The 26,896-nt window shown below is 34.3% G+C and overlaps 1 long non-coding RNA gene across 5 annotated transcripts in view; it reads right to left on the bottom strand.

The window, feature by feature from the left end:
• Positions 1 to 26,896, bottom strand: part of LOC123280788 (uncharacterized) — a 51,336-nt gene continuing 24,440 nt past the window's right edge. For 2 of the 5 annotated variants that reach the window (XR_011498076.1, XR_011498075.1), the window contains one exon: positions 20,727 to 26,507. This is a non-coding gene — a long non-coding RNA (uncharacterized lncRNA). Of the gene's footprint in view, positions 135 to 403; positions 443 to 20,726; positions 26,508 to 26,896 lie in introns of those variants that run through there. The other 3 variants (XR_011498079.1, XR_011498077.1, XR_011498078.1) reach the window with 2 other exon arrangements.

Below are 26,896 nucleotides of genomic sequence, written 5' to 3' on the forward strand. Positions count from 1 at the left end.
CTTTGCAGAGTTTTTTCTGACATATCTTTTTATTCAGGCAAGACAATGATAGCTGCATTTCTGAAGACTGCTGTGGAAGAAGTATCCAGTGAGGTGAGATCTGTGGGAACTTCTCTAGAGAAAGAGCTGCGTACCTAGTTGTTAACACAAGACGACAGTGGAGAATGAATTATGGGATTGTCTGGGAGAATAAGGGCTGTATCAACAATATTCAGAAAACTGAAAACTAAAGTAGCTTGATTCTAATCCTTTACCCATCAACATTGAAAATAGACATCTTTTATTCCACCACAACTTAGGCCTGAACAAAGGGAAATGCATGTTGACTATAACGAATTTTAAAATTCACTCTCACATGTCTATCAGCATAAATTGATATTTGGAGGAAGGCTTGTTTTCTTACCTGGAGGATGAGTGGGAAACGTGGTGACTGGTGTCAGGCCTGGGTAAAAGACAAGAGGGTAGCATGAGAAAATTATCATGAAATAATATTAAGTAAAAAATAAAGCAGGATATAAAGCTGTATTACATGATATTTATGGTATTATCCCAATTTTAGAATATGCACAGGAGATAATCTCTCAATGCCCCAACACAATGGCACAAAAATATGGCTTCTTTGCTTTTTCATGAGTCAGTTTAATTTTATTTTATGTTTCATTCTAAAGAGTCACAGGCATTTATTTCAATCCTTTCCAGTTGGTCCATTCTTTATTCAGTCGTGGATAACTTTTTTTGTACCAAGATACAAAGAGGCGGGAAGAGTCACTTCAATGTATTACATTCATTTGGGGGTATATTTTGGGTTTTTTATGGCCTGGCACATGATGAATATTTTCTAGTTATTTCATGTGTACTTGAAGAATTTATAAATATTTAATTCTTAATCCTGTGAGTCAGATAAAATTTCTTAAGCTTGTTGATTGTTAGTCAAATCTTCTAAATTTAAATCTTAATTTGTTTTACATTTTCCTTTCAGCAATTGAGAGAGAGACGGTGAAATCTCAAACTCTAATGGAGATTTTGTCAATTTCTCATTATAGTTTTGATTTCTAACATATATTTTTATAAATAGTTTGCATATATATACAAGTAGACATATATTTTGTGTGTATATTTGTAAATAAAGAAAAATGTATTATATGTTACCATATCAAGTAATATAAATAGCAAATTACATATATATTTTTATTATGTAAATACATAATTTAAATTGTATTTTCTTGGGAGCTGAATATCTTGTCACTAGGTAGTGAAGCTCTATCTGTCCTGATACATTTTTTCTAAAAATCTTTTTTAAGCTACACTGTTATATCTAAACTGACTTTCTTTACATTAGGGTTTCGATAAGATCACTTTTTCCAACTTTTTTTTAAGTGACTTTATACTTTGTGTATATTTTATCAGCCACATATAACTGGGTTTATTTTTAACCCAAATTGAAAGAATTTGTGTCTTAGCTGGTGAGTTTAGTCCATTTATGTACATATTTTATGTATATTATTTAACGATTCTCCCATCTTAGTTTATTTCAATTTGTAACACTTATTTGTGCTTTCTTCTTCTCCTTTCTTGCCAAATTTTTCTTTAAAAAATTTTATCTTTTCCTTAAAGACAAGTGCCTTAGCAAACTTTTATATCCTCTGGTCCCCCAACCTCCAACCCTACTATGTTGATAAATTCGCTGTTTTCTTCTCTTTGGTTCTGGCTTTACTTATTTTTGTAAGACCCCCTAATGAAGGTATTTGTTCAGTCCTGTTTCCCTTTTGGCCTCCAACATTTCTTAGATTTATTTCTTTTCTCACTGAATAATTCTTCCCGAAGAGTTGTAGATCTGAATCTATGTGTTGCAAAACTCCTGGAGCTTATAGTATGAGAACAGTTATATTTTGTTTAATTGTGGTAAAATATATCTAACATAAAATTTACCATCTTAACAATTTTTAAGTATACGGTTCAGTAGTCTTAAGTACATTTACAGTGTTGTGCAACCAATTGCCAGACCTTTTTCCATCTTGCAGAACTGAAACTGTATACCCAGTAAACAGTAATTTCCCCATTCCTTCTCCTCAAAGGCCCCGGCAAACCCCAGAAACAGTATTTTCTGTCTCTATGAATTTGGATACTCTAGGTACCTCATGTAAGTGTAATCATACAGTATTTTTCTTTTTGTGACTAACTTGTTTCACTTAGCACAATGTTCTCAAAGTTCATCCATGTTGTAGTGTATGTCAGAATTTCTTTTCTTTGGAAGGTGGAATAATATTCCATTGTGTGTATATATCATTTATTTATAATGATAAATATTCATTTATTTATTGGCGGCCACTTGTATTTCTTCAACCTTTTGGCTGTTGTGAATAATGCTGGAGTGAACATGGATGTGTAAATATTTTTTTGAGATGCTACTTTCACTTCTTTGGGATATATACCTAGAAGTCGAATTCTGTATCATAATAATTCTATTTTCTTTTTTTTTTTGAGGAATCTCCATATCATTTTCCATAGCAGCTAGAACATTTTACATTCCCACCAACAATGCACTAGTCTTCTGATTTCTCCCCTAACACTTGCCATCTTCTGGTTTTGTAATAGTATCCATCCTAGTGGATGTAATGTGGTATCCCACTGTGTTTTGATTTGAATTTCTTTAATGATTATTGAGTCTCATGTCCTTACTGTCCATTGGTATAACATCTTTGAATAACTGTCCACTCAAGTTCTTTGCCCACTTTTTAATTAGAGCACTTGTTTTTTTTCCATTGGGTCGTATGAGTTCTTTATATATTTCAGATATTAGTCCTTTAACAGATATACAACTTGCAAATACTTTTTTTCATTTCATAGGTTTCCTTTTCATTTCATTGATTGTGTACTTTGATGCACAGAAGCTTTTAATTTTGATGTAGTCCAATTCATCTAGTTTTTATTTTCCTGAATGTGCACTGGGTGTCATATCAAAGAAACAATTGCCAAATCCAATATCATGAAGCTTTTCTTTGATACTTTCTTCTGAAAGTTTTACAGTTTTAGATCTTATGTTTAAATCTGTGATCCATTTGAGTTAATTTTTGTATATGGTGTAGGTAATTGTCCAATTTCATTCTGTTGCATGTGACTATCCTGATTGCCCAACACCATTTTTCAAAAGACTGTTCTTTCCCAATTAAATGGACTTGACATCTGGGTCAAAGACATTCTACCAGATATATGAGGGTTTATTTCTATGTTCTCTATTCTATTGCATTGGTCTCTTTTATGTCTGTCTTTATGCAAGTACCACATTGTTTTGATTGAAATCAGGAAGTGTGAGACCTCCAAATTTGTTCTTCTTTATCATGATTGTTTTGGCTATTTGGAATCTTTGAGATTCTATACAAATTTTAGGATGTATTTTCCTATATCTGTAAAAAAAAAATGTCATTGGGATTTTGAGAGGGATTGCATTGAATCTGAAGATCACTTTGGGTAGTATTGACACATTGACAATATTAACTCTTCCAATGCATGAACATAGGATGACTTTTCGTGTACTTCTGTCTTCTTTAGTTACTTTCATCAACATTTTGTAATTTTCATGTACCATTCTTTTGCTTTCTTGATTAAATTTATTCCTGAGTATTTCATTTTGTTCAAAATTCCATTGCAAATGGAATTGTTTCTTAATTTCCTTTTTAGTATGTAAAAATGGAACTGATTTGTGTGTGTTGACTTTTTGTCCTGCAACTTTGCTGAATTTATTTATTAGTTGTAATAGTGGAAACTTTAGGGTGTTCTTCATATTGGATCATATTGTTTTGAGTTGATTTTTGTGTATCATGTAAGGTAGAGGTCCAATTACATTTTTTTTTGCATGGATATTTAGTCTCTGCAATACCATTTGTGGAAGAGACCTTGCTTTATCCATTGTGTATTCTTTACACCTTTGTCAAAGATCAGTTGACTGCATATTTGTGGGTTTATTTCTGGATTCTCTATTCTGTTCCATTTGTTTGATGGTCTGTTGTTATCACAGTGTTGTACTGTTTTAATTACTATAGCTTTGTAATATTTTTTGAAATCAAGCAGTATGATGCTTCCAGTTTTGTGGGGTTTTTTTCCAAATTGCTTTGGCTATTCTGAGCCTTTTGAGGTTTTATACGAATTTTAGGATTTTTTTTTTCAATTCTGTAGAAGATGCCATTGGATTTTTTTTTTAAAGATTTTATTTTTTCCTTTTTCTCCCCAAAGCCCCCCAGTACATAGTTGTATATTCTTCGTTGTGGGTCCTTCTAGTTGTGGCATGTGGGACGCTGCCTCAGCGTGGTCTGATGAGCAGTGCCATGTCCGCGCCCAGGATTCGAACCAATGAAACCCTGGGCCGCCTGCAGCAGAGCGCGCTAACTTAACCACTCGGCCACGGGGCCGGCCACGGGGCCAGCCCCGATGCCATTGGAATTTTGATAGAGATATTGTTGAATCTGTAGATAGTGTTGGGTAGTAGGGACATTTTAACAATATTAGGCCTTTCAGTCCATGAATATGAAACGTCTTTCCATGTATTTGTTTCCCCTTTAATTTCTGTCTTCAATGTTTTTCAGTCTACAAGTCTTTTGTGCACTTGGTTAAATTTATTCCTAAGTGTTTTATTCTTTTTGATGCTATTGCATTCATTGTTTTCCTAATTTCCTTTTTGGATGTTTCATCGTTAGTGTATAAGAAAAACAACTGATATTTGTATGTTGAGTTTGTATCCAGCAACATTACTGAATTTGTTTATTAGTGCTAACAAGTTTTTTTGGTGGCATCTTTAAAGTTTCCTGCACATAGGATCATGATGTTTGCAAACACAGATAATATTGCATCTTTCTTTCCAATATGCATGTTTTTTTCTTTTTACCTATTTGCTCTGGCTACAGCTCCAGTAATATGTTGAACAGAAATGGTAAGAGTGGGCATCCTTGTCTTGTTCTTGAACTTAGAAAAATGCTTTCAGTTTTTTACGATTGACTATAACGTTGGCTGTGGGATTGTCAAATATAACCTTTATTGAAGTAGTTTCATACTATACCCAATTTGTTGAGAGTTTTTATCATGAAAGGGTATTGAATTTTGACAAATGTTTTTACTGCATTTATTGAGATGATAATGTGATTTTTATCCTTTATTCCGTTAATATGGCTTATCGCATTTATTGATTTTCATATGATGAACTATCCTTTCATTCCTGGCATAAATCCAACTTGGTCATGGCATATGATCCTTTTAATGTGATATTGCATTCTGTTCATTAGTATATTATTGAGAATTTTAGCATCAACATTCATCAGAGATATTGGTCTGCTATTTTCTTTTCTGGTAGTGTCTCTGTCAGGTTTTGTATCAAGGTAATGCTGGCCTCACAAAGAGTTTGAAGCCTTCCCTCTTCTGTATTCTTTTGGAAGAGTTTGAGGTGGATTGTTGTCAATTATTCTTTAAATGGTAGATTTCACTAGTAAAATCATCCTATCCTGGACTTTTCTTTGTTGAGAAATTTTTGATTTCTAATTCAATTTTATCTATTGTTGGTCTGTTGAGATTTTCTATTTCTTCATGATTCAGTCTGGAAAGGTTATGTAGTTCCAGGAATTTATCCATTTCATCTAGATTATCCAATTTGTTGGTATACACTTGTTCATAGTAGTCTCTTATAATCCTTTTTATTCCTGTGATATCAGTTGTAATAGCCCTCTTTCATCACTGATTTTATTTATTGGTGTCTTTTCTCCATTTTACTTACTTTATCTAGCTAAAGATTTGCCAATTTTGTTTATCGTTTAAGAAATGCTTATTTTCATTGATTTTTCTCTATTATTTTCTAATCTCTATTTTGTTTCTCTCTACTCTAATTTTTACTTCTTCCCTTCTGCTAGCTTTGAGTTTATTCTTCTTTTTCTAGTTCTTTGAAGTGTAAAGTTAAGTTGTTGATTTGAAATCTTTCTTCTTTGTAAATGTAAGGGTTTGCAGCTATAATTTTTCCTCTTAGCATTGTTTTCACTGCATCTGGTGAAATGACATTATGTGCTTTCATTTCTCTAAAGATATTTTGTAATTTTCCTTACGATTTCTTTTTGATCCATTGGTTGTTTAAGAATGTGCTGTTTAGGGGCCGGCTGGTGGTGTAGAAGTTAAGTTTACATGCTCTGCTTCATTCGCCCAGGGTTCACAGGTTTGGATCCCAGGTGGAGACCTACACACCACTTGTCAAGCGACGATCTGGTGTCATGCCACATACAAAAAATAGGGGAAGATTGGCACAGATGTAAACTCAGTAACAATCTTCCTCAAGCAAAAGAGAAGAAAACTGGCAGCAGATGTTAGCAAGGGCCGATCTTCCCCACCAAAAATAAATTATTTAATTAATTAAAAAGAGTGTGCTGTTTAATTTCCACATAGTCATGAATTTTCCAGTTTTCTTTCTGCTACTGATTTCTAATTTTATTCCATTTTGATTGGAAAAGATACTTTACATGATTCAAACTTTTAAAATGTATTAATGCTTGATTTGTGGTCTAACTTATGATGTATTCTGGATAACGTTCCAGGTGCACTTGAGAAAAATATGTATTTTGCTATTGTTTGGTGGAGTGTTCTGTATGTATTTCTTAGGTCTAATTTTCAAGATCTCTATTTTCTTATTGATCTTCTTTCTGGTAGCTTAATTCATTATTGAAAATTGTGTACCAAAGTCTGCTACTGTTATTGTGGAGGTGTCTCCTTCTCCCTTCAATGCTGTCAATGTTTGCTTCCTATATATAGGAGTTCTGTTGTTTGGAGCATATATGTTTATAATTGTTATATGTTCTTGGTAAATTGACCCTTTTATCGTTATACAACATCTTCCTTTTTCTCTTATAACAGCTTTCATTTTAAACTTCATTTTGTCTGATATAGCCACCTCTGCTTTCTTTTGGTTATTGTTTGTATGGAATATCTTTTTCCATTCTTTGTTTGCAACCTAAATTGGGTCTCTTATAGACAGCATTTAGTTGGATCCTGGTTTTTTTTTTCATTCTACCAATAATATTTTTTGATTGTTTAATCCATTTTATTCCACCCATTAGTTTAATCTGTTCATATTTAAAGTAATTAATGATATGGAAAAACTTACAATTGCTAGTTTATTTGTTTTCTATATGTCTTAAAGCTTTTTTGTACCTCATTTCCTCCCTTATCACCATCCTTTGTGTTTAGATGATTTTTTGTAGTGATATATTTTGATTCTTTTCCCATTTCTTTTTGTATATATTCAATAGTTATTTTGTGGTTGCCATGGGGATTACAGGAAACATCTCAAAGTTATAGCAATCTACTTTCAACTGATAACAACTTAACTTCAATCACATACAAAAATTTTACTCCTTTAGAGCTCTAACTCACTCATATTTTGTTATTGATGTCACAAATTATATCCTAACATACTGTGTCTACATTAATATAGTTTATAATTTTTATGTTTCCACCTTTTAAGTCCTACAAAATAATAAAAAATAGAGCTATAGATCAAGTTGTTATAGTATAGTTTTTATGTTTGTCCATATATTTATCTGCGGCTGAGAACTTTATATTTTTATATGGTTCCAGTTACCATCTAGTATCCTTTGCTTCAACTTGAAGGACTCCCTTTAGCTTTTTACGTAGGGCAGGTCTAGTTATAATAAGTTCCTTCAGCTTACGTTTATCTAGTAATACTTTGATTTTTCCCACGTTTATGAAAGACAAATTTGCAAGATATAGTAAACTTAGTTGACAGGTTTTTTCCCACACCTTTAATATATCATTCCACTACCTTCTGGTCTGCAAGGTTTATGTTGAGAAAGCTGCTGATAATCTTATTGAGGCTCTCCTGTAAGTGATGAGTTGCCTTTTGCTTGTTGCTTTCAAGATTCTTTCTTTGTCTTTGGCATTTTTTTAATTCATATATATTTGCATATAACATTATACTAGTTTCAGATGTACAGCATAATGATTTGATATTTGTAAACACTGCAAAATGATCACCACAATAAGTCTAGTTATCAGCCATCATCATGTAAATTTACAAGTATTTTTTCTTGTGATGTGAACTTTAAGATTTACTCTCTTGGCAACTTTGACTTTTGATAGTTTGCTTATAATATGTCTTGGTGTATGTCCCCTTGGGTTTATCTTATGTGGAGCTTGTTAAGCTTCTTGTATTTGTATATCCATGTCGTTCCTCAAATTTGGGAAGTTTTCAGTCAATATTTCTTCAAAAAAATCTCTCTACTCCTTTCTCTTTCTCTTCTCCTTTTTGAATTGCCATAATGTTGGCAGTTCAAAATTGACCTGCTTGATGATGTCCTATAAGTCTCTTGGGGTCTGTTCACTTTCCCTAATTCTTTTTTCTTTTTGCTTCTCAGTCTTGATAATTTAATATAACTTGTCTTCAAGTTCACTGATTCTACTTCCTGTTCATGTGTGGTATTGTACCTCTCTGACAATTTTTCAACTCAATTTTGTGTTTTTCAGCTCTAGAAATTTTGTTTGATTCTTTTTAACAATTTCTATCTCTTTTATAATTTCTCTTTATAATTTCTATAAGTTCTTTTTTATATTTCTAACAATACAGCTGTTGATATTCTCATTTTGTTCATTTATCCTTTTCCTATTTTCATTTAATTGTCTATCCATTTTCTCCTTTAGCTCACTGGTTATATTTAAGACAGTTGTTTTAAGGTCTTTTTAAAATAACTCTGAGGCCCATGTATCTTTAGGGTAAGTTTCTGGAGATTTATTTTTTTCCTTTGATTGAGCCATGTTTTCCTGTTTCATTGTATGCCTTATGATCTTTTTTGAAAATTGGACATCTGAAAAGACAATCACTTCCCCTAGTTTTTGTGTATTGCCTCAAGGTAGGGGAAGATCTTCATTATTCAGCTTAATGTGAAGATTCAAGATATTCAAGCTACTCTCGGGCCAATTTAAGACATATGTTTTCCCTGGGCTTGTGCATGTGCTTTCCTTCCAATTCTCTCTCAAACAAAGCTGGTTTTAAATGTCTTTATTTCCCCAAGACTCTCACTCAGGTTGAATGATATATTATATTCTTTTGTCCATGATGTCTTGCCCCCTGGTGCCTGTGGGTCTGTAGTCCTCATGTAGCTCTCATGTGCTGGGGCACCCACCATTGCTTTTAGTGACCTCAACTCTGATATCCAAACTATGCTACCGTCCTCATCATATTCCAAATCAGATGAGACAGAAACAAATTCCTTGAGGATCCCCTACACGAGCCAGAATACTGAAGGTATTTCACTCTTTTCCTTTCATTTCGAGGGAGTAACTAGGAATTGGACAGCTTCTTCCTGACCATGCAGCACCACAGTGGGGAAGGGATGGGGCAAGAATAGGCAAAAGTACCCTGAAATTTCAGTAAGTCTTTGTTGGCCAATGATTTAAAACTGACTACAAAAACTCAAAAAAAAAAAAACCGTAATAAAATTAAGATTGCTGACGTGGTGGCAGTAAAGTTCCAAGGAGCCACTGTGCTGACAAACTAATAGAATCATTCAAAGACAAAGACATAGGAGAACTTAAAAGCCTTGTTAAAAATCCTTAAAATTGAAAAGTGAAAGGTAATGAGGAAGAAATCCTCACTCTCACTGTCTCTGCACCATCCTCAACCTTGACTAGAACCCTGACTTGGTCATAGGTGATACATCCCTTTCCCAATTTACTGCTCAGTATCCATTGCAATGGTGGTACTTCAGATGCGAATAAGTTGACAATTTCAGGCATCCTCTTTCTTATAATGGGTATTGATGTGTGTTGGAGGGTGTATTTGGGGTGAGGATAAAGAATGAAAGACAGAAGGATTTGATGAGAGGCTGAGACTTCCAGTACATTAGAAATGCTAGAAAATGACAAAATAATAACTTAAGAATTGTGGTTTATTTAAAAATATTTGCATTTGACCACTTAAAGTGCCTGTTCTATTAAGACTATTTGCTCTGTGAACATCATCCCCTCTAGTAACAAAGAAATAGCAGTAGTTAACATAAAAACCTACCTCTCAGAGGCATAAAGAACTTACCCTCTTATAAAATCACTGGGCAAAAACAAAATTTTTCAAAATTCAAAGGATACTATTGCCATTTTGTCACCTCACAAATCCATATCATATTTTCTTTCACTGGTTTCTGTAATTTTAACAGATCTTTTAAAGTACATGACCAACCAGTCAACATCAAGAAAATCTTAGACTTTCTTTCAAAGGAAATGATAGGGGAACAGAGTTGGGAGAGAGTTTGACTGAGGTACTTGGGATCCAGAGGATGAGAACGACATGCTCACTGCACAGGAATGAGTACAAAAACTACTGAGGCAGCATGCCTGTGTTGTTACTATCCGTCCCCTTGCACCAGGCTGGTTAACGCTGTAGAGTAGGAAAAAGCATACCCAGACCCCCATACATTCAATACTAGTCATATGATCTAACCAGTCAGTGCTGTCTCCTCTTATTCATTTATTCATGAAAAGATTATTGAACAACAGAGAAATATTGAACTGCACGGTACGAGGAAAATAAGGTAATTTAATCCTCCAACTTACAAACCAAAAAATAAAAAGTTCCTGAGAATTTTACTGATATATCCATGTCCAAATTCAGGGTACTAGTTAGTATAATGCATTCAATTTCTACCTCTCCTCCCCACCAAAATTTACAAACTGCTATGAACTCTATTAACATTTTACCTGATTGACTGCTACATAATTCCATTATATCTGTCTTCTAGGATAACTCCTTAATTTTGCCTCCATTATTTTCTTACACTCTCTTTAAGTGATCATGCTTATAAATGCAACTATAGAATTGATCAGTAATAGCTGAGGCATGTGAAACACTATAGAGTGTGTGTTCAGCGAGCTATTCAATGGGGACAAGTGAATGAGAAAGGTTGAAGAAGAATTAGTGAGTTATAGAAGTTTGCTTTTTATAAAATTCCTTATGATCTACTGAAAGAATAATTGTAATGGATATTCTTTTATTTCTGTATAAGGCTCAAGCCAAAGAAATCCACCAAAGATTTCTGCTTCCTCTATACCCAGATGCTTTAAGTAATCTCAGCTGTACTGAAGGTGAGATCAGAAGAAACAGAAAGATAATTCATTGTTCTAGAATTACCAGACAGAAAAACGCTTAGAGTAGAAAAGGCTTAAGAAAAGCAGGGTAATAAAAGGAGGGCCTTCTTAGATGACCTAGGCCAAGCTACATGTGTATCTCTACCTGCTGATACTATTACACATATGGTATTTACTCCATCAGAAGACTCTTTCTCACACATACGGCAGTTACTAACATGCTTTCAGAAACTGGATGTTAATCTTTTACAGAAAAGAGTGAATAAGAAGAATACAAGTTATGAGACACAGGATAACAGGAAGGATGGATGTAGCGGGGATTGGAAAATCACACAATATCAAGTTTGAGGAAGGAGATGAACGCCCCCTTTCTTCTTTCAACTGAGAACAACAGATCAGAAGCTGAAACTGAAATGTAGAAATCACAGTTTCATTGAAGTGGGAATTGGTTAGAGGATCATTCGTTTGACGAAGAGGCAAATAATTTTGTTTAGGTTTTTAGAGCACCAGATCCTGTTTTCTTACACAGAGAGTTCAACAGGTGGGAGGAGAACACAAACAATGCCCTTGCATTCATTTGTAAGTGGAAGATTATTAAAAGGACATTAAGGAAATGGCATACATACAGGTTTTGAAAGGATATGATATTTGTGCTAATTGATTAAAAGGTTTCTATAAATTAGCAGGGTAAGGAAATAATTTAATATAGTGGTCAAGAGCAGGATTTTGATTAGGACAAACTTGATTTGAATCTTGGCTTCAGCACTCACTAGTTGCCTGATATTGGAGAAAAGTTTAATTAGTCCTCTAAAATGGTAAAAATCTCTACATCATAGGGTTGGCTTAAAAGTTAATGAGACACTATTTCCACGTTACTTATCTCACTGCCCTTACACATAGTAAGAAATTAATCTGCATTATGTATCATTTTTCTTAACAAGGTAAAGACATTGGAAAGAGTTCTAAGCAAAGGAAATGACACATGCAAATATCCCAAATAGTATAAAGAGTTTCATACAACTGAAATTCAGTAATGTGGAAAGAGGAAACCAGAGGGTTAAAAAAAAGTGACAGACATGTAGCCTTTTGTCTGAAATAAAGAAATGAAAATTCGTTGTGAAAATAAGTAACAAGAGATTTTCTGCAGAAGAATGCTTGATCACTTTAACAATTTAGCAAAAAATATCCTGGTAAATATCTAGAGCAATGCATTAGAGAGTGATTAGGTTTGGAGGAAGAGAGATTGACTGGAAACAGCAGGCTGCTGGATGCAGTGATTTCCTAACAAAAGAGAGCTGATGGTTAAATATTCAGGAATTATAGGAGCTGTTTGTTAAATCTTTGGCAGATTGAAATCAGCCATGGTGGAATTAGCTATAACATAAAAATGTGCAAATCCTAGAAATCAGGACTTTTTTAAAGTTGCAGAGCTAGTTTACCAGGACACCAATTTTAGAAATCTACTTAAGAAGGGGAAACACTAGGAGGGCTTGGATTAATAGCAGAGAAAATGGACTTTTTGAAGGTTGAGACTCATGATTTTGTGACTAATTAACTGACGATGGTAAAGAGAAAGAGGATTCAAGGAACATTCAAGGATGATTCAAGAATATAATATATGCAACTGCATGAATGGTGTTACTATTCACTAAGGTTGAAAATGCAGAAGAACGTGATCCAGGGAATGAAAATGTGTTCTTTCTTGGGCAGGATGAATTTGAAGTGTCTATTAGATATCCAAGAAATATCTACACATCAATATGGATATTTGTAGATCTGGAATAAAAAAGTAATTTGTGCTAGAGATGTATGTATTTTTCAGTTCAGAGATAAGTGTTTAAGTTATGAGTTTGGATGATATTACTTGAAGGAAATAACCATATAATAACGTTTACATTTATACTAATAGAAAACACTGAGCACTCACTATATACTAGGAAATATTCCAAGTATTGTAAGTATTTTAGCTTAACTAATCCTTACAAGAGACAATAATGAAGATATGATCATCATTCCTATTTCATAGATATAGATACTGATGCTTATAATTGTCACAACCAGTAAGTGGTGGAACTGAGGTTTCAACCCAGACTGGCTGGCTCCAGAATGTAGATTCTTAGGCAAGATGAATGAGAAGATCAGACAGATGAGGGTAAAGCTATGGAAAAGATGAATGTGTATTTGGGAGTGGCCAGAGGTGAAAGGCTTCTACCATGAGAATGAAAAGAAATGAACAGAGTTTTCAAAGGAAAACTGAAATATGTATAATAAGCATCAAAAAGAAGTTTAGCGAGGAGGAGTGTCGACTCTTCATACCAGACAAATTATAAAAGGAGTCCCAGAGTCTTGGAATAAACTTCATCTAAGAGCAAACGGTGCCTGTCCTTTGCTGAAATGCGCATCCTGGCCAACAGGGAAAAGTTGTGGTTGACTCTAAATGGCATCACACTGTCTCTCTCATACCCCAAAAACCACACAACACAGAGGCCTGCTATGGGTTTATTGATAACACTAATCAAAGCTAAATTTAAATACAAATGATTCAAATGAAAATACTAACATAATCAGGCACACAGACATACATATGCACACAATTTATTCTACTTCTCGAATTCCCTCAACAATCCTTGTACTCTAATCTAAGAACAGTGGTTGCACCATGAAAAACTTTTATCTACTGTAACCTCCTCCCAACAAGCTGCCTAACTAGGACCTCCCACAATGCCTTGCATTTAATAAGCCTTTGAATAAGCCATTCTCTCTCTCCTGTGGTTTTCTCTCACTTCTTTCATGGAACTCCTGCTCTGTTCAAATGTGAAAATGAGAAAATATTTCTTTACAGGCTCCAGACCATGATCATGGGGAAAAACTCAAAAGGTGGTAATGTAGTAAAAGAGATTGGTAAGAAAGAAAGAATAGCCTCAGAGAGGGTTCAAGTGGGAATGATTGGCCCTTAGATAAGTGAGGCACTGTGGGAAAAGGGAGAAATATAAGCAGAGCCTCATGTCAATTGCTAGAATCTCATTACGTCTTTTTTTTAATCTCTCCTCCAAGGTTATCAAGACCAGAAAAGCAAGAAAAGAGTAGTCACTTTTAATTTAAATCTGGAAGGTGAAGTGAAGAACCCTCCTATCAATCAATTAAGTGATGTTGACATTGATTTTGTAAAAGCTGAGATTTTCATTTCAACAATAGATTCAGTAGAAATACCCCACAATATATGTGCTTTATATCTGAGTTGTAGGTTAAGTTGCTTTCTTTTTAAAACATTTCTTCTTGTACTGTTCTGTATTTTTTAAAAAAACTACAATTTGCATCTCTAACATCCATAAAGCAAATACATAAAATTTCTTTTTTAAAGGGCACTGTCTGCCAAAGTGTGAGATATGGCCTTTTTAATTCAGAAGTGAGCTATTTGATAATGGTTGATTTGTGCATGTGAGGCACACCGGGTGGTACACACAGGGCCTCATCAACATGGGATCTACATTATGATTGTGATTTCCAGAAAACAAGGCTCTAACTATGGCTATGTCTAAGATTATGCGGGTTGGTTCCACAGCCTATGTTCAAATCAGTAAGCCCTCTGCCCTGGGGGAAGGTGTATTTGATACACAGAAAAGAATTCCTTTTTGTAATTATATGCCCAGAAGGGGAACATTTGAATCACTGGTTTCTCTGGAGGAAGCATCATTAGTGATTTGCACAAAAATACCAATATATGCAAGGGTCTCCCCTATCCCCAGCTGGTGTGGAATATCTAGTCTCATTCATTTCATTTGTAGGTACATCTCATTATTCTCAAACTATATTTTCTTATTGTTACATTTTTAATGTGTGGATTTCAGACCAACATTACTTAAGTAGGGACATGCATTGAGCAAAAAGTAATGAATAGTAAATTAAATCTACTCTAAGTGAATTAAATCTATTCTAAGCAACAGTAAATATCATCTAAAGAAATTAAATATCTAAAATCAATATTTAAAATATAACTGTTGACTTCTGTTTCTGATGATTACAGAGTGGCCCGGCACTGTAAGCAACAACAAAACTCAATAAAATAACATGAAGTGACAGTGTCCAGGCTTTGGACAATAGGCAGCATCAGCATAAATCCATGATAGAAGGCAACTCAGAAGATGGGCTTTATAATCACCCCACATCGCTACCTAGGAGGATTTCCTGACTGCAGGCTAGTAAGCTGGTGTCAAATCAGAGCATGGCAGTCGCACTGGGCCAAAGGGGTAAGAATCAGTTTTCATGGCACTGAATCTAAAGAGAAGAGAGAATACTGAGGGGGCCCCATTCGTTGGTGAGTCCTGGGTTGCAAATATAGGAGGTGAGATAAAATGAGGCCCGCCACAGAACAGCTGCTATGGGGTTGAGAACAGAACAGAGGTGCAAGAGAACAAACAGTGCTGGCAACGTTGGATGTTACTAGAATAGAGACACATCTCTAGCACCTGGGTATCAAACTAACAAAGCAGAGAGATTGCACATGAGGAGTAAACATCGTACAGTAGACTAATGACAGCTCTAGACCCATCCTAACACAGCCTGGAACTAAGCTTCAACATGATTCAGGAAAAAGATATGAGTCTGAGAGGTTTTTTCTAGCTTTATTTAGTATACTGACGCATAACATCATGTAACTTTAGGTGTCCAATGGGATGATTCAATATATGTATATATTGTGAAATGATTGCCACAATAAGATTAGTTACCTCTATTATCTCACATAATTATCTGTTTTTGTGTGTGTGATGAGAACATTTAAGATCCACTCTCTTAGAAACTTTCAAGTATGTAATACAGTATTATTAACCACAGTCACCATGCTGCACGTTAGATCCTGAGAACTTATTCACTTTATACCTAGAAGTTTGTACCCTCTGACCAATATGTCCCCATCTCTCCTACCCACCACCCCTGGTAACCACCTATCTACTCTCTGTTTCTATGAGTTTGACTTTTTTAGATTCTACATATAAGTAACATCATACAGTATTTGTCTTTCTCTGTCTGACTTATTTCACTTAGCATGATGCCCTAAAGTTTCATCCATGTTGTTGCACGTGGCAAGATTTCCTTCTCTTTTTATAGCTGAATAATAATCCACATACATTAGGTTATAAACCAACTCTTAGCAAATTTAAGAAGATTGAAATCATACCAAGTATGAGAATAGAAATCAATTACAAGAGAAAAAATAAAAAGCAGCCAGTAGAAATTCATGCTGGGATAGCCCAGTATTGTATTTAGTAAAGTCTTTAAGGCAACCCATAAATATTTGCAAAAATCTGAAATAAAATGTTCGCATAATTATAAGCAAATTCATCTGGATAAGCGAACAGATAAGGAGACTCAAAGAGAACCAAATTGAAATTCTTAAACTGAAAAGTTTAACACCTGAAATGAAAAATTCATTGAGTTGGCTTAACAACAAAGTGAAGATTGGAAAAGAAAGAATAAGTAAATTCCTATACTGATCAGTTGAAATTATCTTATAGGAAGCGCAGAGGGAAAAAAGTTGAAGAAAAATTAACTCAACCTACAGAATAGTGGGATAATAGCAACAAGCCTAATACATGTGTAATTAAGTCCCAGAAGAAGAGGAGAATACAAATGAAGCAGAAAAAATCTGAAGAAATAATGGGTGAAAATTACACAAATGTGTTGTAAAACATTGACTAAGAGATTCAGTCAACACTAAGTAGTCTAAATACAAAGAAAATGGTCAACATTGACTGCTACTTCGCCCCACACAGAAAAATACTAACTCAAGTGAGATCATAGAATTCAATAGAAAACTTAGGAGTATAATGCAATAAAATAGCACAGACAAGAAAATCTTTGTGAATCAGGAGTAGGCAAAGATTTCTTAGTCAGCAAATACATAGCACGGAATGTAAAAACAAAGAATTGATGAACTGGACTTCCTCAAAATTAAAAACTTCAGCTCTTCAAAAGATACTTTTAAGAAAACGAAACAGGGGCCGGCCCGGTGGCACAGCGCTTAAGTTCACACGCTCCGCTTCTCAGCGGCCTGGGGTTCGCCGGTTCAGATCCCGGGTGTGGACATGGCACTGCTTGGCAAGCCGTGCTGTGGCAGGCATCCCACATATAAAGTAGAGGAAGATGGGCACGGATGTTAGCTCAGGGCCAGGCTTCCTCAGCAAAAAGAGGAGGATTGGCAGTAGTTAGCTCAGGGCTAATCTTCCTCAAAAAAAAAAAGAAAAGAAAAAAGAAAGCAAAGCAATAAACCCCACACTGGGAAAAGTTATTCTCAATACATATTGGACAAAAGGTTTATATCCAGAAGAGATAAAGAACTCTTATAATTCAATAATAAGGTGGCAAATAACCCAATTAAAAAAATGAATACAATGTTTGAACAGACATTTCACAGAAGATACACAGATAGTAAATAAGCACATAAAAAACCTTCAACCTCTTTGGTTATCAGGGAAATACAGATGAAAATCATAGAGATACAACTTCTGATTCACAAGGATGGTTAAAATCATAAAACGTGTTAGCAAAGACGTGGAGCAATGGAAACACTCATATTTTGCTATTAGTAATGTCAAATGATACAACTACTTCAGAAAAAGTTTAACGATTTGTTATAATTTTAAACATACGATCACAATATCACGAAGTATTCTACTCCTAGATACCCAGAGAAATGAAAACATATATTTACCATAATGTTTTACAAGAACGTTCATATCAACTGTATTCATAATAGTCAAAATCTGGAAACAATACAAAATAAATAAACTGTAATATACTCATGCAATGGAATACTACTGAACAATAGAAAAGAACAAATTATTCATATACACGACATGGATAAATCTCAGAAAGCTTTTGTCGAGGGAAAGAGACCAGAGACATAGGAAAATTTTGTTGATCTTTAAAACGAAACAAAGACAGCTTCTGATTTCATTGATTTTTCTGCTTGGGCCTTCTTCAATTTTTTTTGCATTCTTCATTATTTTCATCCTTCTATTTATTTTGAGTTTAGTTGCTGGAGGGTTTTGGTTTTTCAGCTTTTTACAGAAGAAGCTTAAACCATTTATTTTAGACCTTCTTAGTTTTTCCAATAGAAGTACTTAAAGCTATAGTTATATTTCTGAAACTGAATTAGCTGATCCTACAATGTTTAACATTTTATTCTCATTATAATTTAGTCAAAATATTTCCTAATTTCCCTTGTGATTTTACACACTATTGAGAAGTCTGTTAATTTCTGAATATGTGTGAATTTTTTAGATTTTTTTTAGTATTATCTAATTTAATTTCATAATGGTCAGAAAACTTACTTTGTATGATGTGATTGTTTTTAAATATGAAGAGTTTTTTTTATTACCTGGTATATTCTCTACCTTGGTGAATGATGTGTGTGCACTTGACAAAAGTATTTCTGCAGTTGTTGGTTGAAGTGTTCTTAAACATCAGTTAGGTCCAGCTGGCTGATAGTTTTTGTTCAATTCTTCTGTCATTGCTGATTTTGTTTTTTGAGGAAGCTTAGGCCTGAGCGATCATCTGCTGCCAATCTCCTCTTTCTTTTTGCTAAGGAAGATTGGCCCTGGGCTAACATCTGTGCCATTCTTCCTCTACTTTATATGTGGGACGCCTGCCACAGCATGTGTCTTGACAAGCGGTGCATAGGTCCACACCCAGAATCTGAACAGGCAAACCCCGGGCCACTGAAGAGGAGTGTGCAAACTTAACTGCTGCACCACCGGGCCAGTGCCCATCACTGATTTTTTATCTACTTGTTTTATCAATTACTGAGAGATGTTTGTTGAAATCTCCAACTATAAATGTGGGTTTACGTATTTCTCCTTTCAGTTCTGCAGATTTTGCTTCCTGAATTTTTAAGGTCTGAAATTTGACATATTCAGTTAGGTTTGCTATTTCTTTTTGATGACTTGAAATTTTTTTTTATTCCTAGATATGTTATTCTTTTTCTTGAAATTATAGTTGGGATTGTATTCTTAATTCCTCTTTCTGCTACTTTGCTGTTAGTGTACAGAAATGCAACTGATTTTTGTATGTTGATTTTGTATCCTGCAACTAGACCATATTCATTAATTATTTCTTAAGGTTTTTTTTAGTAGATTCTTTAGTGTTTTGTATATAAAGTCACAGCATCTGCAAATAGAGACAGTTTCACTTCCTTCCAGACTTGAAATTTGGTCATTCTAAATTTTCCCTTTGAATCCTTGGTAATATGTTACTTGCTTTGAAGTCTACTTTTTCTGATATTAATATAGCCATTGCAGCTTTATCATTATTAGAATTGGTGTGGTACATATTTTGCATTCTTTTGTTTTTAACTCCTGTCTTTAAATTGGATGTATCTTGTAGACTCAAAAAGATGGGTCTTACTTTTTAATTTATTCTGACAATATCTTCATTTTAGTTGCAATGCTTAAGCCATTTATAGTCAATGAAATTATCAATATGTTTGGATTTAATGCTACTGTCTTGCTACTACTTACTTTCTATTTATCCATGTTCTTTGTCATTATACTACTACTTTTTTTTTTTTTTCACTGAGGAAGATTAGCCCTGAGCTAACGTCCGTACCAATCTTCCTCCACTTTATATGTGGTTCACTACCACAGCATGGTTGACAAGTGGTGTGGGTCCACGACCAGGGTCTGAACCTACAAACCCGGGTCACTGAAGCAGAGTGTGCTAAATTTAACCATTACACCATGGGGCTGGCCTCTACTACTATTTGTTTTAGTAGTCCATGTTATCTAAACTGTTGGCTAATTAGCTATATCACTGTTAGATTCTTAATCTTTTGCTCCAAGGTTCACAATTTGTTTCTTTAACTTATCTCAATACACCTTCATAAGGTGGTTTACCATTTCACATATATTATATTTACAGCAACATTTTTCCAGTTTCTTCCGCTTGTCATTTGTGTCATGATACAATTTACTTCAACTCATTTTATAAATACAACAATAGTGTTAGTGTTTGTTTTAAATACTTTATTGCTTTTAAAGTATATGAAATGGAAAAAAAATCTTTCTGATTTATCTGCATATTAACCATTTCCAGGGTTGATTATTCTTATCCATATATCCAAATTTCTATCAAAGGTCATTTTCCTTATGCCTGAAGAACTTCCTTTAACATTTTTTGAGAGTATCTTTTTGCTGGTGACAAATATTCTTACCTCTTGTTTGTCTGAAAAAGTCTATCTTTTGCCTGCATTTTTGAAGTGCATGTTATGTATTTAAATGTATAGAAATTTAAATTGATGTATTTTTCTTTCAGTACTTTGAACATGTTGTTATCTTGTCTTATGGCTTTTATGCTTTCTGATAAGAAATGCATTTATAAAAAGCGTTGTGTTTATAAAATGTGGTCATTCCTATCGTTGTTCCTCTGTACAGATTGTACCTCCTTTTTCTGGCTCTTTTAAGAATTTTTATTTATTGTTGGTTTTCAGCAATTTGATAATAATCTGTCTCAGTGTGGTTTTCTTTGTGTTTCTGTTTTGATGAGCTCCTTGCATCTCTGAATTTATGGTATTCATTGCAATTGTATTTCAGTTCCAGTTTCGGAATTGGTGTGTAAAGAGCTTAGAAGTCATCCACTACAAAATAAGAAAAAAGCTGAACAAACTGCAAACCAACAACTGTTCTTGGATCCATCGTAGAATTGAGAACACAGGGCAAACTACTACCCTAAAAAAGTAGAGACACACATAGGCAGATATGAAGAATCTGAACTTAGCAGAGCCAAAACCTACAAGGAAAAACCTCCTGAGAACCAGCACCAGGGCAGGAAAATCAAAATTCTAATTGATGAGTTACTGGAAGTTCAGTGTGGACAAGTCTGAGGATTTAAAACTAAAGAGTGCCTAGTCTCAGGTGCACCTACAGGTTTTTGTGAGTTTTATCTCCAGGAGACCTACCAGGTTCTCACAGTGAAGATTGCAAGAAAAATCCCCTCATGTTTCCAGAAGGGAAAGGAGTAAGTTGCCATTTTGAGATGTGTTCAGAACATTTTATTCTTCTTAACACGACCTAATCTCAAAAATAACTATTTCACCAGATTCTAACCAACTGGGATTTTATCTAAAAGACGTGGAGGAAGAGAAATACCCAACTCCAGCCCTCTCTAGCTTTCCTGTCACACCTAAGGTGGGAGAGGGAACTGAAAAGCACTTGTGACAGTCACAGCTCAGGGCCCTAAGCTCACCAAAGGAATAAAGCCTAATCATAGAACCATTGGACTCTTCATCCTCACACCTTACACCACATTAACAGGGCTCCTATATAATAACATGGGAATGCAAATGAACGAACTATATGTCTCACACCTTATTTAAGAAAAAGTTTCAAGAGAAGCCCAAAGACAACTGGAGAGACAAAAACAAAGAAAAATTTTAGCCCGTGACAGCTACAGTTACAGCAAACAATAAGCACAGCCCAATACCTAGCCAGATAAACATAAAACCTTACAGTAAAGGCCTGCGTGCCTTATTTTTTTAATCCAGTACATCATGTCCAGCTTTCAAAAAAAATTGCAAGACATACTAAAGACAAAAGACAAAGTTTGAAGAGACAGAGAGAGCAAGCATCAGAAGCAAACTCAGATATGTCAGAGATGTTGGAATTATTAGTCTGAGAAATTAAAATAACCATGATTAATATACTAAGGGCTTTAATGGAAAACGTGTAGAATATACAAAAAAAGACAATGTAATATAAGCAGAAAGATGGAAACTTTAAGAAAGAATCAAAAGGAAATATTAGAAGTCAAAAGCACTATAACAGAAATGAATCATACCTTTGATGGCGCCATTAGTAGCCTGGACCTAGCTGAGGAAAGAATCTGTGAGCTTAAAATAATGTCAATAGAAACTTCCAAAACTGAAATTCAAAGGGAAAAACAATGAAAAAGGTAAAACAAAATATCCAAGAATTGTAGGACATTTACAAAAGGTGTAACACACATAATTGGCATACCAGAAGGAAAAGAAAGAAAAGAAAATAAGAAGCATTTGAAGTAATAATGACTGAAAATTTCTCCCAAATTGACGAAAACAAATTACAGATCTAAGTTTCTCAGAGAACACTGAGCAGGATAAATACCAAAAACTCTACATCTACACATATCATATTCAAACTGCAGAAAATCAATAACAAAGAGAAAATTCAAAGAAAAAACACCTTACTTGTAGAGAAGCAAGGATAAGAATTACATCAGACTTCAGTTCAGAAACCATGCAAGCAAGAAGAGAATGAAATATTTAAAGTGTTTAAAAAAGAAGAAGAAGATAAAGCAATACCAACCTAGAATTCTGTATTCAGCAAAATTATTTTTCCGATGGGAAAGAGAAACAAAGACTTTCTCAGAGAAGCAAAAAATGAGGAATTTGTTACCAGTAGACCTGCCTTGCAAGAAATGTTAAAAGAGATACTTCAGGAAGAAGAAAAATATAAAAGTCAGAGACTCAAGTCTACGAAAGGAAAGGAAGTACATGAGAGAAGGAATAAATGAAGACAAAATTAAATCTTTAATTTTTCTTATTCTTAGATGATTTACTATGCAACAATTTGCTCAAATACTAATAGCAGCAATGTATTAATCAGTGATTATAGCTTATGGATAAGTGCAATGAATGACAGCAATGCTGCCAGGGACAGAAGAAAGTAATTAGGAATACACTGATATAAGGTACTTGCACTACCTGTGAAAGGTTATAGTGTTATTGAAAGAAGACTCGGATTTAATTGCAAATTTATATTGCAAACTCAAGGACAATTGCTAAAACGAGTTTCAAAAAGGTATAAATGATATACTAAGAGAGGGAAAAACTGGAATCGTATAAAATGTTCAACTAAAAATCAGAAAAAAACAAAAGAATGGAAGACAAAAAATAATAAAGGAAAGGGTAATGAATAGAAACAGTAACAAATATGGTAGATATTAATCCAAAATATCAACAATCACTTTAAATGTCAATGGTTAAATATATGAATTAAAAAATAGAGATTCTCAGAGTGACTAAAAAATAAGATACGTTGTCTACCAGAAACTTGCTTTTAATATAAAGACACAGACCAAAAGTAAAGGGATGAAGAATGATATATCGTGCTCATATTAATCAAAAGAAAGCTGGATTTGCTGTATTAATTTCACACAAAATAAATTCAGAACAAAGAAAATTATAAGAGATAAAGAGAGGCATTACATAATGATAAAGGGGACAATTCTCCAAAAAAGACATAACAAGTCTTAACAAGTATGCTTCTAAGAGCAGAGTGTCAAAATGCATGAAGCGAAGATTGATAGAACTACAAGAAGAAATAGATGAATCCACTGTTACCGGTGGAGTCTTCAACACCCATCTATCAGTAATTGACATATTCAGCAGGAAGAAAATAAATAAGGACATAATTGAATTAAATAACACAATCAATCAATTTGATATAACTGACATCTGTAGAGTACTTCGTTTAACAACAGCAGAATACACATTCTCCTCAAGCTCACATGGAACATTCACCAAGGTAGACCATATTCTGGGCCATAAAACACACTTTAAGATATGTAAAAGAATGGGAATTATACAATGGATGTTCTAAGACCACAATGGAATTAAACTAGAAATTAATAACAGACAGATAGTTGGAAATTCCAAAATATTGGGAGATTAAAAATACTTCTAAACAACATATGAATCAAAGAAGTCTAAAGGGAAATTTTAAAATATTTTTAACTAAATAAAAATGAAAATACAACTTATCAAAATTTGTGGGATGCAGCAAACAGTGCTTAGAGGGAAATTTATAGCACTGAATCCATGTATTGGAAAGGAGAAAGATCTAAAATCCATCACCTATGCTTCCTTCTTCGGAAACCATAAAAAAAAGAGCAAACTAAATATTGTCAATATGGCAGCTCTTCTCCACTTATCTATAGGTTCAATACAATCTCAACCAAAATCTTAGCAAGTTATTTTGTGAGTATCAACAACCTGATTCTAAAGTTTGCATGGAGAGATAAATCAACCAGAAGAGTGAACACAATATTGATGTAGAAGAACAAAGTCAAAGGACTGGTGCTACCTGACTTCAAAACTTACTATAAAGCTTCAGTAATCAAAACAGTGTGGTGCTGGTGAAAGGATATTCAAATAGATCAATGGAACAGAATAAAGAGCCCAGAAATAGACTCACACTACAGTCAACTAACCTTGACAAAAGAACAAAGGCAATTTAATGGTGAAAGGACCTTCCTTTCAACAAATGGGGCTGGAAACAACTAGACATCCGCATGCAAAGGAATAAATTTAGAAAGTAGATCTTAAACCTTTCACAAAATTAACTCAAAATGCATCATAGACTCAAATGTAAAATACAAAAGTATAAAAGCTTCTAGAACATAACACAGGAGAAAATCTAGATGATCTTGGGTATGGTGACGATTTTTTTGATATAACATGCAAAATATAATCCATAACAGAAAACTTTGATAAGCAGGACTCATTAAAATTAAAAACTTCTGAGAAAAATATTTTTCAGAGAATGAAATAATAACACACAGGCTGAGAGAAAATAGTTGCAAAAGATGTTTCTGATAAAGGACTGTTACCCGAAGATAAAAACTCTTAAAACTCAACAAGAAAACAGACAATCCAATTTGAAAATGGTCAAAAGATCTGAATAGACACCTTACCAAGGAAGATAGACAGATGTAAAACATGCAAAAGGATACTCAACATCATATGCCATTATGATGGAATAGCAAACTAAAGAAGATATCACTACACATCTATAAGAATGGCTAAAATCCAAAAACTGATAATAAACACCAAAAATTGATAAAGATATGGAGCAATAAGAACTCTCAGTCTGTGCTGGTGAGAATGCAAAACGAGACAGTTATTTGGGATTTGGGGATTTGGGAGTTTGATTGTTTCTTACAAAACTAAGCAAACTCTTACTATAGGATCCAAGGATCACTCATGCTCTTTGGTTTCCCCAGAGTTGAAAGCTTATGTCCAGCAGTGGATGGATCAGTAAAGTCCATGCAAACAGAGGAGCTGACAGCAGGGAGGGTCTGCTCAGGAGGGAACAGAGATAAATTCTCCATAGAAAGAGAGTGTGATGAACTCAGAGCAGGCCAGAGACCTGGGTGACTACAGCTCTGGATGCTTGGGAACAGAAAGGAAGGGGTTCGACAGTGAGAGGACCAGAGGTGACAATCTTGGGGAAGCACATCTGCCAGGCCAGGGGGAGACCCTGATGAAGGTAGCTTCCTTTGAAGGCTACTATTGAAGAGCAAGAATGAAGCAACAGCTAGAAATTAAAGGTCCTGCTGAAAGAAAATGGAATCCCAGAATCAGAAGACACACCACACGTATCCCCCAAACCTTACATCTATTATAGTAATTGCGTCAAAGAGAGAGATCCAGACCTAGAAATCCACTAAGCTACTCAAAGCACTTATCCATTCCCACATAAAACTTTTATTTCTCATTCAGGTAAACCTAGGCATACTGACATGAAATCTCCTAGCAGACATGTATTCCAAGGTGACAAAAGAGAACAACAGAAATAGAGAGTCAAAGATTTCAGCTCATGAAACGACACCCCTCAAAATCAATCACAAAACATGGGAAAACTGTAAAATGACATCCCTATCTGAAGTAAATGTTCTTAACAAAGCATTTGTAGATGTGACGAAAACAAAACTTAGTGTAAGAAATACACAGTTCAAAAGAGAAGTGGACAGGAAACAGAAAGTGAGAGAATTGGCAGAAATTAGGAAAAAAATTGAAGAAAAAGAAAACTCTCTGAAAAAGAGGCTAAATGACAATGTTCATAAGGGCAACATATTTGTCTAAAAATACTATAAGGGATATTGAATAAAGAAATGAAAGCATCAAAAAGAACAAAAATGAAGAAAAGATGCTGAGAAAGGATCAGAGAGAAAGTCTAGATCCCGGGGAGAAATATAACTGGAATGGTCAACTCTAAGCCTATCCTCTTAGAACTGATAGATTTTAAAGAAAAAGAAAAAAGGTTCCTCTGAAGTTCCAGACCTCCCTCTTGCCTCAAAGAAGCCTATTTGCATACAATGGGGAGAAAATTAATTTACCTTCTACAACTCAACAGAACATATAAAGCAGGACAATATTTTATAAAAACTCAATAAAAGTCATTGTGGGCAAGTACTTTATAGTCACCAAGCTGTCCCTGTGTCAAGGAGTCCTGCTTCCATCTTGAGGAGTCTTTTAAGGATGAACTCCACCCAACGAGAGAGGACTGAGGAAATTTGGACTTTTGAACAGCTGGTCATCATTGAATATATAATTGTAGATCTAAAACAAACACCTGGGGAGAGACAAATTGGAAAAAAATAGTATGTAAATGGTATATGTTTGACCAGGTTGAAATAATACTATGCGAAATGGCAGTTACATAAGGAAGAAAAAGAAAAAGAATAAATGCCTTTGATTGTCATAGTCGTAAAACTTTGCAGTTAAAAGATGTCATTTAAAACTTATAAACCAAATATTAGAAATTTGACAAGTTAATAAGGGACTAAGACATCAAAAAATTTTAGTGCGATGTAGAACACTAGCTATACAACTCTTCCTAAATACAAAGAGCACACGCATGCATACATAACCACATATATACACAAAGAAACATGGAGAAGGAGATATAGTAAACAAAATCTACTATGTTTAATATAGCCTAAAAGGTATTGGAGAGTGGTG

This window comes from Equus asinus, chromosome 25, assembly GCF_041296235.1.
Source record: "Equus asinus isolate D_3611 breed Donkey chromosome 25, EquAss-T2T_v2, whole genome shotgun sequence".
Taxonomy (NCBI): Eukaryota; Metazoa; Chordata; class Mammalia; order Perissodactyla; family Equidae; genus Equus; species Equus asinus.